The following is a 15,616-nucleotide window of genomic DNA, read 5'->3' as shown; positions in this document are numbered from 1 at the left end:
CCATAGAGACCGCCATCCGAAGACCATGCAACAGAGCCTCATATTCGGCTGCATTGTTGGAGTCTGTGTATAATATTTGTAGGACATACTAGACCGTGTCCCCGGTGGGAGACGTCAGGACTACCCCTGCTCCCAGTCCGGACAGCATTTTGGAGCCGTCAAAGTGCATGATCCAATTGGAGTACGCGTCGTACTCTTTAGGGAGTTCGGCTTCTATCCATTCGGCGACAAAGTCAGCCAGTACTTGCGACTTAATGGCCTGTCGTGGTTTGTATATTATGTCGAACGGGAGGACCTCGATAGCCCATTTAGCAATCCGGCCCGTAGCATCGTGGTTATTAATTATGTCGTTGAGTGGTACTTTAGAGGCGACGGTAATCGAACACTCTTGAAAGTAATGTCTTAGCTTCTGGGTTGCCATGAAGACCGCATATGCTATTTTTTGATAGTGTGGGTATCGGGATTTGCATGGGGTGAGGACCGTGGATACGTAATAAACCGGCTTTTGAAGCGGGAATTTGTGTCCGTCCACCTCTCGTTCGATGACGAGCACTGTGCTTACCACTTGATGTGTTGCAGCTATGTATAGTAGCATAGGTTTGGTGATGTTTGGCACTGTTAGGACTGGATTACTGGCCAGTAAGGTCTTTATCTCACCGAGTCCGGCCGCGGCTGCATCCGTCCATACGAAGTGTTCGGTGCGCCGAAGGAGGCGGTACAGAGGCAATGCCTTCTCTCCTAGCCTGGATATAAAGCGGCTCAAAGCAGCCACGCATCCAGCTAGCTTCTGGATGTGCTTGAGGTCTGTTGGTATAGCCAACTTCGAGAGAGCTCGTATTTTTGCTGGATTCGCTTCGATTCCTCTATTGGAAACAATGAAGCCCAGCAGCTTCCCCGAGGGGACACCGAAAATGCATTTTTTCCGGATTCAACTTGATGTTGTATGTCCGGAGGTTATCGAATGTGAGCTTCAAGTCATCTATTAGGGTTTCGACGTGTCTAGTTTTTATGACCACGTCATCCACATATGCTTCCATTGTTTTGCCAATTTGTTTTTCCAGGCATGTTTGAATCATACGTTGATAGGTTGCGCCGGCATTCTTGAGCCTGAAGGGCATAGTGTTGAAGCAAAAAGGGCCATATGGCGTTATAAAAGCTGTTGCAGCTTGGTCAGACTCTTCCATCTTTATTTGATGGTATCTGGAAAGGGATCGAGAAAGCACAGCGAGTCGTGTCCAGCTGTGGCATCGATGATTTGATCTATGCGAGGGAGTGGAAAGGGATCCTTGGGGCAAGCCTTGTTGAGGTCTTTGAAGTCGACGAATAAGCACCAAGATTTGTCCTTTTTTGGTACCATTACCAAATTTGCCAGCCAATCCGGATGTTTAATATCTCTGATGAATCCAGCCTCAAGCAGCTTGGCTAGCTCTTCTCCCGTGGCTTGCCGTTTGGGTTCTGAAAACCGCCTTAGGGTCTGTTTGACCGGTTTGTATCCCTTTACTATATTGAGGTTGTGTTCGGTCAGCCGGCGTGGGATGCCTGGCATACCAAAGGGTGCTAGGCGAAAACGTCCCAATTCTCGCGTAAGATATCTCGTAGTGCAGCATCCATCACGGGGCTCAACTGTGTCCCAATGGATGCTGTCTTCGTGGGATCTGTTGGATGGACCTAGAATTTGAATATCTCGTCTACAGGTTTAAATGAGGTGAACTTGGGTCGTTTGTCGAGTATCATGTTGTCTCTGTCCATGGTGGCCCGCGGTTTTGTTAACTCTTCGGCTGCTAGGGCTTCAAATAATGCTTCCAGGTCTAGTGCTGCGGTTTTGTTTTCGGTGCGAAGTGCGATGTCTGGATCACTGGCTAGAGTGATGATTCCGTTGGGTCTGGGCATTTTAAGCTTCATGTACCCATAATGGGGTATGGCTTGAAAACTTGTAAACGCGTCCCGCCCTAGAAGGGCGTGGTATCCGCTGCTGAAGGGAGCCACTTGGAATGTGATTTCTTCGGACCTATAATTCTCTTGGGTGCCGAATACCACATCGAGTGTGATTTTTCCCGCGCACCGCGCTTCCCGCGTAGGGATGATTCCCCTGAAGGTGGTACCGCTTTGCTAGATGCGGCCTTTATCAATTTCCATTTTGTTAAGCGTTTCTTCATAGATCAAGTTTAACCCGCTTCCGCCGTCCATGAGTACTTTGGTGAGCCGGAAGCTGTCCACGATTGGGCTAAGGACCAGAGCGGCCGGTGTCCGGACAGTCTGGAATTGAGGTTCATCACTAGCATTGAAATTTATAGCAGTGTCGTTCCCAGGGTTTATCTTTGCCACATGGCAAATTTCCGCAGAGCTTCGGTGTGCTCGCTTGCGCCTGTTGTTCGAGGCAAAAGTCTCGAAGACTGTTAGTACCTTATTGTGTCCGCTGGCAGGATGTTGTTCCACTTTATGGCTTACAAGAAGATCCTCGCCACTTTTTGCCACCTGCCGGAGTATCCAACATGCCCTAAGGCTATGAGTTGGTACTGTATCCAGCATACTATGGAGCTTACATGGCCCGTCAAGCCATTCTTCCAATATGGATCCCCGCCCTGGGGTGGGCTTTGGTTTCTTGGGGATTGGATCAGACGTCTTGCGAGAGTTCGTCCGTTTAGTTCGGGCAAATGTTTTGGTGAGAGCGGTACTATCCCAAAATTTTGTTTGGGTCTTCCAAGCGCTCTCCATCGCACAGTACTTCCGTACTATGATCACCAAGTTCGTGAAGCGTACTATGTCACGGTGGCTTATGGCATTGAGGAGCCCTTCATCATTGCAGTTTTTGCAGAAGAGTGAGACCATGTTCTCCTCGCGGCAGTCCTTCACCTTGCTAAGCGCAAGGAGGAATCTGGCCCAGTAATGATGTACCATTTCCTGGGGCTCCTGCCTGATGCGTGAGAGACAGTTTAAGTCCAGATAGGTGTTATTAGCAGAATTCGGATTTTGACCCGACCCAATGCCCAAGGGCACGGGCGGTTCCGAGCTTAACAACTCAAAATCCAAAATATCACCCAATTTCTTTGGCCCAATGCCCGATTCTAAGCCCGGGGCCTGGGTCATGCTTTCCTTTGAGCAGGTTTTCGGCTCATGGAGTTCGGCAATCCGAACATAATTCGTCCTCAAAGTTGAGGGACAATCCGTGCGGGGTTCCTCCACTATCGCTACCTCATGGGTGGCCGGCGGGGACCTGATGTCCCTTCGGTCGGGTTTAAGCCCAATCCAGTCATAGTTCGTAGCGACTCCTAGAGCGGCGATGCGATCCAAGAGTTCATTAAGGGAGGAAAGCTCCGTTTGATCCATCTGTTCGGCAAGTTCTGAACTGACGCGAAGGTTATGATTAATGACCCGAGAGGCCATCATCAGCGCCTCCGCCAATGGGGCGGTCATGATAAAGCCGCCGAGTTGGAGGGTCTGGCCTATAGCCAGAGCCCCCTCCGAGGTAATGTTGTCTTTGTTGACGAGACAAGCCATCGAGCCTGGTGGCGACGTCGCAGAGGAACTCTCAATGAAAGCACCAATGTCGATGTCAAAACCGGCGGATCTCGGGTAGGGGGTCCCGATCTGTGCGTCAAGGCTGATGGTAACAAGAAGTAAGGGACACAGATGTTTACCCAGGTTCGGGCCCTCTCGATGGAGGTAAAACCTTACTTCCTGCTTGATTAATATTGATGATATGGATAGTACAAGAGTAGATCTACCACGAGATCGTAGAAGCTAAACCCTAGGAGCTAGCCTATGATGGTATGATTGTAATTGTGATCGGCCTTCTAAGGACCAACCTCTCCGGTTTATATAGACACCGGAGAGGGATAGGGTTTACATGGAGTCGGTTACAAGGAAGGAAATATAATATCTGGATCGCCAAGCTTGCCCTCCATGCCAAGGAGAGTCTCACCCAGACACAAGCCGAAGTCTTGAGTCTTGTATCTTCACGCTTCAATAGTCTGGACGTTGTACACAGTCCGGCTGTCCGGATACCCCCTAATCCAGGACTCCCTCCATTATCATCAACATGGGTGTGGGTAACCCAACCATCCCGTTGGTATGATTCCTTGGGAACAGGCATGTTTTAAGGCCACGTAGGAGACGTTTGATATTCGTCCTCTTTATAAGGAGGCTGAGACCCGCCTTTCCCCTCTATGCTACTCCCTCTTCCTCCCACCTCGAGTTCCAACACCCAAGGTTTAACCAGTCGCTTCGAACCTCAGGCCATGTCCAGATCCATCCTTCAAGGCCGGTGGGCGGCTTCTTGTGTCACCGAGGAGGATATCACAAAGCTCAGGGAGGCAAGGTATTTGACCGCGGAGATCCTTCACAGGCTTCCTGCCCAAGGGCAAGTTATCCCTACTCCTAGACCTAATGAGAGGGTCGTATTTGTCCCTCACTTCCTTCGGGGGCTAGGTTTCTCCGTTTATCCCTTCATTCGAGGGCTCATGTTTTACTGCGGACTAGATTTCCATGATCTAGCTCCGGATTCCCTCCTTCACATCTCATCATTCATTATCATATGTGAGGCTTTCCTCCGTATCTCTCCACACTTCGGCTTATGGCTCAAGACCTTCGATGTAAGGCTGAAGATAATAAACGGGAGACACGCGGAATGCGGAGGTGCTTTCATAAGAAAATTGGCCGACATCGTCAGGCCAAAGGGTTCCTTCACCGCAGCTTCTGGCCTATGGCAACGGGAGTGGTTTTATATCACGAAGCCTCGTGGTACCAAATGGGCAGCTTCACTGACCTTCCGATCCGGCCCTCTGCCACAGCTCGCATCGTGGATCAACAAGGGACTGGATTGGGATCGCTAAATGAAGTTCAAATATTGCAAATCCACATTCGAGACCTTATAAGAAGGACATCGATCTCATCAAGGTAATCCAAGTTGTTTTAGTCCGTCGGGTCTTACCATGCCAGCGCCGACCTCTCCATATGTGGGAGTTCAATCCAGAAGGACTGCGAACCATCCAACACTTCTTCGGCACAACGCTCGATGGGATGTATGAATTATTCCTCGGGTCACGAAAAAGGTGTCCGGACACCATTGAGGATGCAGGCCTCGACTGCAACCATGCAGATTCCCCGGTAAGTACTCAATTTCCGAACACATTTTTAGTTTAAGTTTCTCATAACAAAACCGAGAAAACCATACTCTCCCAGGGCTGGGTAAAGAAGGCGGAGAGGATCAGGTGTTTGGCCCCTCTTCCCGAAAATTCAGCGGACCTAGTGTTAACCAGGATGCTGGCTCCGGCACCCTATCAAGTGCCGTTGATGGAAGAAAAGGAGAGGAGTGGAGAGGCCCAAAGTGGCCTTCATACCGGAGGCGCGTCATGCACCGTATCCGAGGAAATCAGAACTCCCGTGTTGGAGGATCAACAGGGAGGGGAATCTGACATTCCCTCCCCCCACGGGAATAAGAGAGCTGCCCCTAAAGACCTGAAGGCAGAGGCCTCCAAGCGAGGGAAGAAATCCCTATCAGGGGGCGCGGATTCGGGAGGCGATATTGCCGTACAGTGCCCACAAGGGGGCCAGCCTTTAGCCAAACTGTAAGTGAACAAAGGTGCTTTAATAAGCATACCCCGTTCTTTTCTTGTTTGTGAGGGTATTATCTGAAACGTATGTTTTGCAGTTCGGTCTATAGCCTCACAATCTTCGTCCTCGGGGGATCTTCTTCCGGAGATGATGGAGAGCGAAACGCCGCCTCATACTTCCCCGCCCCATAAGACGGACGACCCCGAGGTTTCGTCCCGGAGATCTCTCTCGATCAGCGAAGGAAGACAAGGCCAGAAGATGACTCTATGGCCGCCCGAGGTCCGGGGTGTTCGGCTTATAAAGAGACCAACAACAAAAGCCCCGGACTGTCTGATATACAACTGGGCAAGCGCCTATCTCGGAGGAACATCGTAACTTAATGGGTACGGTGATTGAGAGAATTTCGTCCGCAAAAAGCGGATTGAATGAAGCCTTTATGAGCTTGCTGAGAGGCTTTGAGGTATGCAATGTGTACTGTGTATAGATAGTAGCCCCTGAGACTCTGGTTGCCCTACAAATGGGGTGATTAGAGGTTCAAAAGATAAATATGCTCAGGTAATAATTTCGCTAATTTGTACAAGGCGGCTGCAGCCACGGCTGCTACCCGGGCTGCAGAATTTGCCGAACTGAAGAGGAAACTTGATGTAGAGGATGGTGACATCACGCTCGTGAACAAGCGGCTTGACGAGGTGCAAGGTATGTCTTCTGGGTGGTCAGTGAGTATAAATAGGAGCGTGATGCTGGAATTTATAATATGCTTGACTGCAGATGGTGCGGCCGTCGTGGAGACCCTTCGGGCTGAGCTTGCCTGGGCCAAGGAGCAAGCCAGGATAAGCAACGCGGCTGCTGAGAAGGCAGTTGGTGAACTAAAAGCCGAACAGGCTGCTCATCGGCTGAGTAAGGAGAAAATATCCAAAATGGCAATTGAGCTAAGGGATGCCGCTAGCCAATATGCACTTCTAGAGAAAGAGGCCAAAGAAAAAATGGCTGACCTTGAGAAGGCCTTACAAGCAGCAAAGTAAACCCGGTCAGAGGCCAAAGCGGCACGGGAGGAGATTCGGCAAGCTGGGGAGATCGCGGTTGGGAAGCCATTTTTATTACGAACTAAGTTCGGCGATCCGAAGTATGCCCCGCTTGATCAAATGTGGAGTTCCCCGGATGCATATTTGGACTTATCGAAGAGTGCTTCTCATGCGACACAATTTTTCCAGGCCCAAGAAGGCCATGACGCGGAACGGCTTTTCTGGTCGCAGTTTAGCATGCCAAGGCGTCCGCTGCTGTTGAATGAGCAGATGGCCGAATGGGCCGAGCTCCACAGGATATCCGGACTTGCCATGAAGGCTGTCGTGGACCGGTTGTGGCCTGGGGGACCAACTGTGAATAGTTATTTTGGTTTAGTGCAGCAACTTGTGTGTGCGGTGTCGCATATCGACGTTGTCAAGCGATCAACGTGCATAGAAGGTGCACCGATGGCCTTTGCCCGTGTGAGGACGTATTGGGCGAAGATGAAGGCCACCGATATTGCAACAGGGGGTCCACCCGGGGGTCAGGACACACCAGATCAGTATTTTGAAGAAGTCTTAGAGGGTGCCCGCTTGATAGAGGGTCAGTGCTCGAAGAATATTATGTTCGAGTAACATGTATCCGAATTGTAAAAACAATGCTTATGATAATGAAGGCTGTGTTTATACTTTTGACCATGAAGTATTTTAGTGCCTCCTATGCGGCCGTTTATGTATACTAGTTGACCCGTTGCGCCAAATGGCGCAGAGACCCGCTAAAGCCATGTTGTCAATGAAAATAGTTTCATTTTTCAAGGACATATTCGATATTGGTAGTAGAAAGCCCTTGTATCAAATCATGCTATATATTGAAAATGTGTTTATCACGCTGAGAAATCTGAGTTTGAAAAAAAAATATTTGGATAACATGTATAGACCAGTTGAGGAAGCATTTTTTTGGTTGAAATATGGTTATCACGATGTGAAATCCGTGTTCAAAAAAACATATTTGTATAAGATGTATAGACCAGTTAAGGATGTATTTTGTTAGCGGTGTTTGTTACCAAACTTTTATTTTCCATGTGCACGAAGAAAAAATCTCTCTGTGTTGTGCATATGGAGGCATAGGTATTTGAAAGGCCCATATGCTACCTAGCCGAGTCCATGAACAATTATGTGTGTGGCCCGTCCGGAGTACAATATGAAGCGGCAGGGACTGCATCCATCATACGTGTTTATCACAAATGGAGAGATTTATCCATTCCTACTATTTCAAATTTCTTTGCATGCATGATTTTTTTTATTGAAGGATAGTATCGATGTTGTCTTGGGCTCGTAGCCCTCCGGGTGGCATCAGTTGCCAAACAGAGGAGAGATCAGTAGGAATCGAAACACTGAGGATTGACCAAATCACAACAACGAAATTGCGGTCGTTTTCATGTGTACATGGTATGGTAGGTCATAGCATTGCCGAAGCGGACTAAAATTCAGGAGAACAGGTGAGAATAGAAATGATGTAAAGTTAGGTGTGGATTTAAAATGGGCATAAGTAGTATTTCAGTAGAGCTGTATCGGAGTGCACAAAGGGTCAATAATTGCAATACTAATTTACTCAAAGAAGAGCTGCACAATTTACTCAAGTAAAGGTTGCTCAATTTTGTTGTCAGAACAGACTGTAATATGATTGTTGGAATTATATGTTGATGCGTACACACCTTCACAATTATAACTCTATAACGATGCAAAAAGGAGGAGCAGTTGTAGTATTAAGTTACTCAAGGAAGAATGGGTTAATTCTATCATCGGAATAAACTGTAATAGGATGGTGCATATTCTGTAAACCTTGAATGGGGTGCATAGTACCTTCCAGCGCCTATTAGCATCAGGATGTAACAAGGCGAGAGAAAAATGGTTGTAACTATCTTTTCCTTGTTCAAACATTTGAGAAAGCTTGGAGAATCCGCCCTGCTACCATTTACTCCAATGTTTTCCTTTCCTTCTTTTGCAATAGAAAATCCTACTTCCTGCCAATATGCTGCTAGGATATGCTGCTAGGGACTGCTCAAATTTCTTACCAATATGCATATTGAGAAATTCAAGACACTTAGGGTATTAATTCAAATCCTCTAAGATAACAATGAAGTATAATGTATCTTTGAAAATATATACTCGAGCATGCATATTTTCTTATCTTATTCGGGTAGCATAGAGACAAATGGAGTAAGGTCCAAATTCAAACACGGAGTGGTTTGAAACAATTTGTGTTCCTTCAATCAATATCATTAAGTTTTAGAAAGCATTTATGGTAAGAATCACCTAAAAAATGTGTCATTTGGACACCATTTTCAACTATTTATGCATATGATAGTTACATAGACAAATAAAAGCGGTCACTTCCATAGTTAAAATACACCTACCATAAATAAAATCATGTTTCATGCCTTACTATGGAAATGCATTATCTGTAATGACAACACTACTCCCTCTGTATCAAAATATAAGACGCTTTCTGGCCAAAAAGCCCAGAAAGCGTGTTATATTTTGATAGAGGAAGTACAAAATTTTAAGGATCAGAGCAACAAAAGATTTTGAAAATTCAAATATCGCAGAGGTTGATAAAAGCAAAATTTTAGCATATACATACATGAGATATCACATACAAAATTGAGATACGCTGCAGGTTGATTAAAGCTCACCTTTAGCATATATATACATGACATATCACATAAAAAATTGAGATATACTGCAGATAACCCATTACATACATCAGTGTCCATCCTATGGGTTCTACTTTGCTGTCACACGAACAGGAAAGTTGGTCTGGTCGCACTCCTTGTACGACTTGACTGCATGCCTTGAGCTCTCGAGTACTCGCTTAAGGTGCCCCTAATAGTCTTGTTCCGGGCACAAAGAAGCTCATCAGGGCAGGGTTTTTAACACTGATAGTGCCCGTTGGCCTGGCTCCACCAGGTCTTAACTCCTGCAGTGGCAAAGGTGAATAATCCTCTCCATTACTGAAAAATATGTGTTGAGCACTCAAGTCAATAGCATCATTTCTTCAACGGAAAAGAAGTGTCCAGCATATCTGCCACTACTTTTTCCTGAAGATGCCACTACCTATTGTGAAGTTTAATATCAGAGGACCAATACCTATTTCAAACTGCAAAAACCGAACACCGACAGAAACCAATGATATTCAACTATCTAACAATCACGAGTTAAAAAGAGGAATGCATGAATATGGAAACATCTGCACGATTTGAGTACAGTCCAAAGAAAACTTACATATGTATGCATAGCTAGCCATATGGAGCTGTAAACCAAGACAGAGGGGCCGCCCAAGGCATAGCATCAGACAGTTACAAAGGAACACAAAGGAACACTAAAGAGAGAAAATAATAAAAACAAAGGAAGCTTATGCAAATACACAAAAGCCCATGGCTTCCAAACACTGATCAAGAAGCATCAAAATTAGTACACCGGCCAACCTACATGCATTGTTAAACCTGAGGTAGAGAGCATCAATCTATTCTTCGAAGAAGAAGAGTGTAATGTACTTTAAGAAAATTGACAGTGGGACAATGTAGTACAAATAAATGTTACGGTGGCAACTCTTCCCTTCTCTCTAGCTCTATTCTGAACACAACACAATGATCCACACCTATTCTAAACAGTATACTGAAATCTGAATTTAGTGGGCGGCATATATGTATAGACAACATAGCCACTCCAACTTCAAAAAAATCGAGCTCCAACTCCACAACACATATTACCATTATACAGAACCAATTTTCGTACCACCATTCTGGCCTTACCGTCACGTGGCAACCAAACTGATCCTCATTTTTTATTTAAAAGAAGCAACTACTCTACTGACCCTTCATAGGGACAACTCACTTAACCGGGTGGTCAGCCAAACATTTTGTGCCTGCTGCAATCTTCAAGTATATATTGTAACTAACTAATTTGTTGATACTAAGAGATGTAAAAAGAAACTAGAGTAGACAAGGTTTAAATATTGTACCAGTCAGCAAATCTTCACGCTCTGTTTGGAAGAGCGTCGGATGGATCCAGCCATCTCTGGCCAGAGATGCACCTAAGTCCGACCTTACAGACCCTTTTCTTCTCCTCTCGCCTCCTCAGACATTAAAAATATTGCATATTAAATTTCTTATTTAGCAATTGAAAGCATAAGGAAAGCTCGGTGAGAATTGAATAACTTCATAGAAATAAATAAGTGACAACTAAATGCGGCGCACAACCAAGGCAAAAACTTCTTGATTTTTATGCCTTATTTTCACTGACGGTGATGCTTACTTTAGTGTAGCCCTGAGTGAAAAAGAAAATAAACTTGTGCCTTATCGATCAAAATGTCACTACCTAGACCAGTGGTCCAAACAAAATCACCTCTATGGACAAAAGACTCCAATGGATAATTGACTGTAATGTGTGTGATGAATCATGCATATCTAGCTCTAAATTAGCATGTCAGGAAACAAATCAACAAATGAAAGGCAATATTTCTCAGGGGATAAGATGCATCTTTCACATCTCAGTTAAAAAAGCCCCAACATCACCAGTAAAAGTGTTTGTCTTTGGTTCAGTACACAAAACATTGAGAGAAATATCGTAACAAAATACATCAAAACAACATGTTGCATCTTGAATAATAAAAGTTATCTACCCAGGTCAAAAAAGTTATCTACCAAATGTTTCTCAACGAGACCATCTTTCTGATACATTTAGATCAAACCCCATGTGTAGTGGGTGCAAAACTGGTTGCAAACAAAGAGCCTTACGTGAATGTGAAACGATGCTTAGCGTGAGCCACCTAGCATTCTGCCTCGACAATTGATCTGCAAAGGATCTTCACAGAAGAGAACATATTAGAGAGAGAGAGGATTAGGCGAATTTATACAACAAAGCATCTACGGCAATGTCATTACACTGCCAGTTTCAATTCACGCAAAAAAATTGACAATTCAGTCAACAAATAGCTTTAATTTCTCATGATCATAGTTGATTTCATAATCTAGTCCACCATGTTGATGCTCTAAAGATCAATTGAAAAAGTTCATTTGAAAGGGTTATTTTAGACTACATAACTTGAAACGGTGTAGCAATTAGTACTACAGCAAACCGAATAGTAACAGACGAAATATAAACAAAGAAGTGCAATGCCCATTTCCTTGTGGTGGTATTCCTCAGTGTAACCTACAAACCAACCATGTTACCTATTTTTGTGCTACATATAGACTGAAACCAAGTAAGATAATGTAACCTGACAAGAAGTACAATATAGTTGATTTAGAAATTGAGAACTGGCCATTCCAAACAAAAAACAACATTGCTAGTGCTACAAAAATTGATGCATGTACACAAGCAAAACTATCACAGGTCAACATCTTTTTTAAACAATTTGGGGAACCAAAAGCTTTTACTGTAATGTGCAGAAGACACAAAACATGCAAGCCTGGTCTCATTTTATTGATGCACAGGTAGATGCCACATAGTCAGCAAAATGAGATGCAACAAAGTTCTTAATCTATAGAGCAGAGACATGTGGAACTGGTACTTACATGTTAGCTTCCATGAAGTTGAAAACATAAAGCCAAGACCAATAGCTGTGGTAGTCAGATTACGTATTGCTTCTGAAAGGTTTGTTGTAGCGGCATTCTTTATAATTTGGGTATCTTTAGAAAGCCTCCTTAAGAGCTTTCCTGTTCTAGTCACGTCAAAGAATGCTATTTCCTGTGGGGGCACAAGACATGTGTGGAGACTTGATAATAAGAACACAAATATATGGAAGACCAAAACAAAGCTATCACTCAGTGGAAATCCAAAAACTGCACTGGGCAATGTCATCAAAAAAGTCACACCCCACCGACCATCATATTACAGCATACTATAATTTTGCATTTTCAGTGTTTCGATCGTTCATACATATATCATCTACAGTGCAGTTCTCCAAAAATAGACCGAGTTAATCATTCTGTTATATAAAAAGACCAAAATCACTACTGCCAAGTATCCACGCTCGGACTAAAAACATCAATCAATAGCTAATCCCTGAATACAAATCGTAATCCGACGAAACCAAAACACCGCATCACCAAATATGGAGATATGAAGACTAGAAGGGAGGCGGATGCCGAATGGTACTTGTAAAAGTCGACGGACTTGCTAGCTCAAGGAGATCATGGGTAAATGCACATAACACACACACAACAAGCAGGGTAGGAGGACCAGGGAGAGCAGGGATTCGTAGGAAGTTACCTTGCCGGACGGGAATCCTGGCGGCAACGGTGGAGCTAACTCGCTGCGGCGACGGAGGTGACTCGAGGTGGCGGCCAGGGCGACTCCACGTGGAGGCTAGGGAATTCAGGTGGCAGCAGCGGCGAGGCCATGCGGGCGCCCTCGATCCAATCCACTGCCCTGCTCGTCAATCGAGCGAATAGGGTTAGGAGTGGGTTTCTCCCGGACTCCGGTTGAGTTCCATCGCTGCGTATCCCCGACGTGTCGATGGCATCCCTTACGGCGCATCGAGGACGGCGGCCTTGGAGAGGAGTGACGAGACGAGGTGGAGGGGGTGCGGGATCGAGGGCGGCGACATGGGAGAGATGGGAGCAGGGAGGAGACGAGGCGGAGTGGGCGCGCGGGCTTGACGAGAAGGGTTGACCTTTTGCACGTTCCGCAAGACGAGCACGGCGCCCGAGCGGATGGGATCGGTGAATCCCGACTGCGACAAGATGCGCAGCCAATGCCACTGACGAACGGGACCAGGAGCAGCATCGGCCCACCCGTCATTGCTGTAGGACAGACGCGGGTGCATAAGTCGGGTACACATGCGTCGGCCTATCCCTGCGCAACTGCTCCCTGTAACGCACGACGCAGCGCGCGAGGAGCGGTTGTCCCGGCGCGTTGGACCCATAACGCGACGCGACGCGGAAGGCAACGCTCACATGAAAAGACCACAAACTTTAGACCGACGTGTGGTACTTAAGAGCAGGCAGGCCACTTGCAGTTGCACCAACGAGAGAACCAGAGGGGTGAGCGGGAACCAGAAACTGCTCAACACCAATGACGCACGCACGCGGCACGGCAGGAGAGGCCGCTCGCTTACCCAAAAAAGGCAACCCAGCCAACCAGATTTTGCCCGATCCCACAGGTCATTCCCCGCCCACAACTCACCACGCGGTCAAAACAGCAACGCTAGATTTCTAGCGATGATCCAACGGCTGCAAGCGAAAAAAGTTCTGTTTGACCAGTATCTAACAGCTGACAACGCTGCAAATCGAAGGAGAACCAGGGAGGCAAGTTGGCCAGCCTCTTTATTGGTTTAAATATGTATATAACCTGAAAGTTTGCAGTCGTCGGCTTCAGCCCCCTCGTGTATAATGCGAGGGTGTTCGGAAAAGCACTTGATCACACTTGACCCAACGTCTTGGTCCGTTAAGGAGGTGTTAGTGCGGTGAACTAGGCAATCGGACTATAGAGCTTTAACACCTTCACTTAGCCATAGGAGTTTGATGGTGGGGCTACTATATAGCCCCTGGTATGTCCGTTTCTATCCGAATACGGTGTGTTTACACACGTGACCGGGAAACCGGTCCTTCGTTAATGCGGAGGAATCGCGAAGAATCCGCTGAGTCCTCGAGTGGTTGACCAGCTCCAGCCTTATCATGATAGTCCGTTTTCGGCTTTCTCTACTGAGGTGCTCGTCCGAATGAATGAGGTCACAATCGCAGTAGTTCTCCTTTGGCCACCTTAGCCGATAGAACGGAACATAAGGTAGCAAGCACACGAGCCGGGCAAACCCAACTATTGACCAAAGACATGATTCGGAGCTGATGCATATAAGGCCAAAACTCACGAGGCCGAACACTCCCGAAGGTATTCGGACTTTTCAATATATAGCAAGCTGGGTACAGCCCCCGGTAATGAACCCTAAATTCAAGGCACGTGCTACGACTCGGCGTGAGGAGAGAGCGCCTCTGGTGAGAACATAGTTCTCAAAGCACACCGTTGGCTACTTCTATAACATCCATTTTAGTACGGCGAATCGTAAGTTCGCGAATACTGCCGATATCTTTCCTGGGCGTTTTATATGCCAGGAGGGTATGAAACAACAAGAGATAATAATAAGAAAAAAGATTTACACAGGATCTTAATCTAAAGAGAAACCTTGAGATAGGGCCCTGCTTCACGTCTGCGCCTTTGTCTCCTTTGTGCAGTGTATCATGATGGCCTATCTGTAAAAAAGAAAGAACCAGGCGAAAGAATCTGGTACGGCCGTGGGTATAGTTTGTTGGTTTTGATGAATCGTGAACTATAGCTTCTTGAGTCCGAATAGGGTCAAGCCGAACTATTGACTTCTTATGTGCAAGGTGCCCCCAGCGCTACCCAAGGAATTTTGAGTGTATATTTATGTATACGAGAAAACATGTACAGTCTTCTTATGGGGCGATCTGTGGGGGCAGGGCTGCTAAACAAGCTCAAGTTTATCTGAGCTTTTACATGTAGGTGTGTGCCGAACACGTTTGGCTGTGTCCGCGGTCTTGATGACCGATGAGCTGTTCGGCTTGAAATGGCCGCTTCATGCTTCGGCTACTAGACCCGCCGCATATTCTTCTGTACGGAGAGAACGCTCTGTATTTCCACTCACCGTAATAACACCACATGGTCTAGGCATCTTGAGTTAAAGATAAGCGTAGTGCGGGACTGCATTGAAACGGGCGAAGGCCATTCGTCCGAGTAGTGCGTGATAGCCACTTCAGAACGGAGCAATGTCGAAGATTAGCTCTTCGCTTCGAAAGTTACCAGGAGAGCCGAAGACGACGTCCAATGTTAGGGTGCCCGTGCAGCGGGCCTCTACGCCTGGTATTACTCCTTTAAAGGTAGTGTTGCTTCACTTGATTGTAGACGGGTCTATCCCCATCTTGCGGACAATGTCCCGATATATCAGATTGAGACTGCTGCCGCCGTCCATAAAGACTTGGGTGAGGTGGTATCATGATGATTAGCATAGGCAAGTAAGATGCGAATGGACTCAAGTCTAGCAA

General features: G+C 46.3%; 1 long non-coding RNA gene across 4 annotated transcripts; it reads right to left on the bottom strand.

Annotated features, from left to right (window-relative positions):
* Positions 1-9,172: 9,172 nt before the first annotated feature.
* LOC123044923 (uncharacterized) lies at positions 9,173-13,486 on the bottom strand. Of its 4 annotated transcripts, none has more exons than XR_006420756.1 (4): positions 12,831-13,484; positions 12,134-12,305; positions 11,354-11,421; positions 9,173-10,689 (listed from the first exon to the last, which is right to left on the bottom strand). It is a non-coding gene; the product is annotated as an uncharacterized lncRNA (long non-coding RNA). The 4 variants fall into 4 exon arrangements; XR_006420759.1 differs by having other exon boundaries at positions 9,173-10,492; positions 10,579-11,421; positions 12,831-13,435; XR_006420757.1 differs by having other exon boundaries at positions 9,173-11,410; positions 12,831-13,486.
* Between the last annotated feature and the right edge of the window lie 2,130 nt (positions 13,487-15,616).

The sequence above is a fragment of the Triticum aestivum genome, chromosome 2B (assembly GCF_018294505.1).
Source record: "Triticum aestivum cultivar Chinese Spring chromosome 2B, IWGSC CS RefSeq v2.1, whole genome shotgun sequence".
NCBI lineage: Eukaryota > Viridiplantae > Streptophyta > Magnoliopsida > Poales > Poaceae > Triticum > Triticum aestivum.
This window is presented reverse-complemented; position numbering and strand designations above follow the sequence as displayed.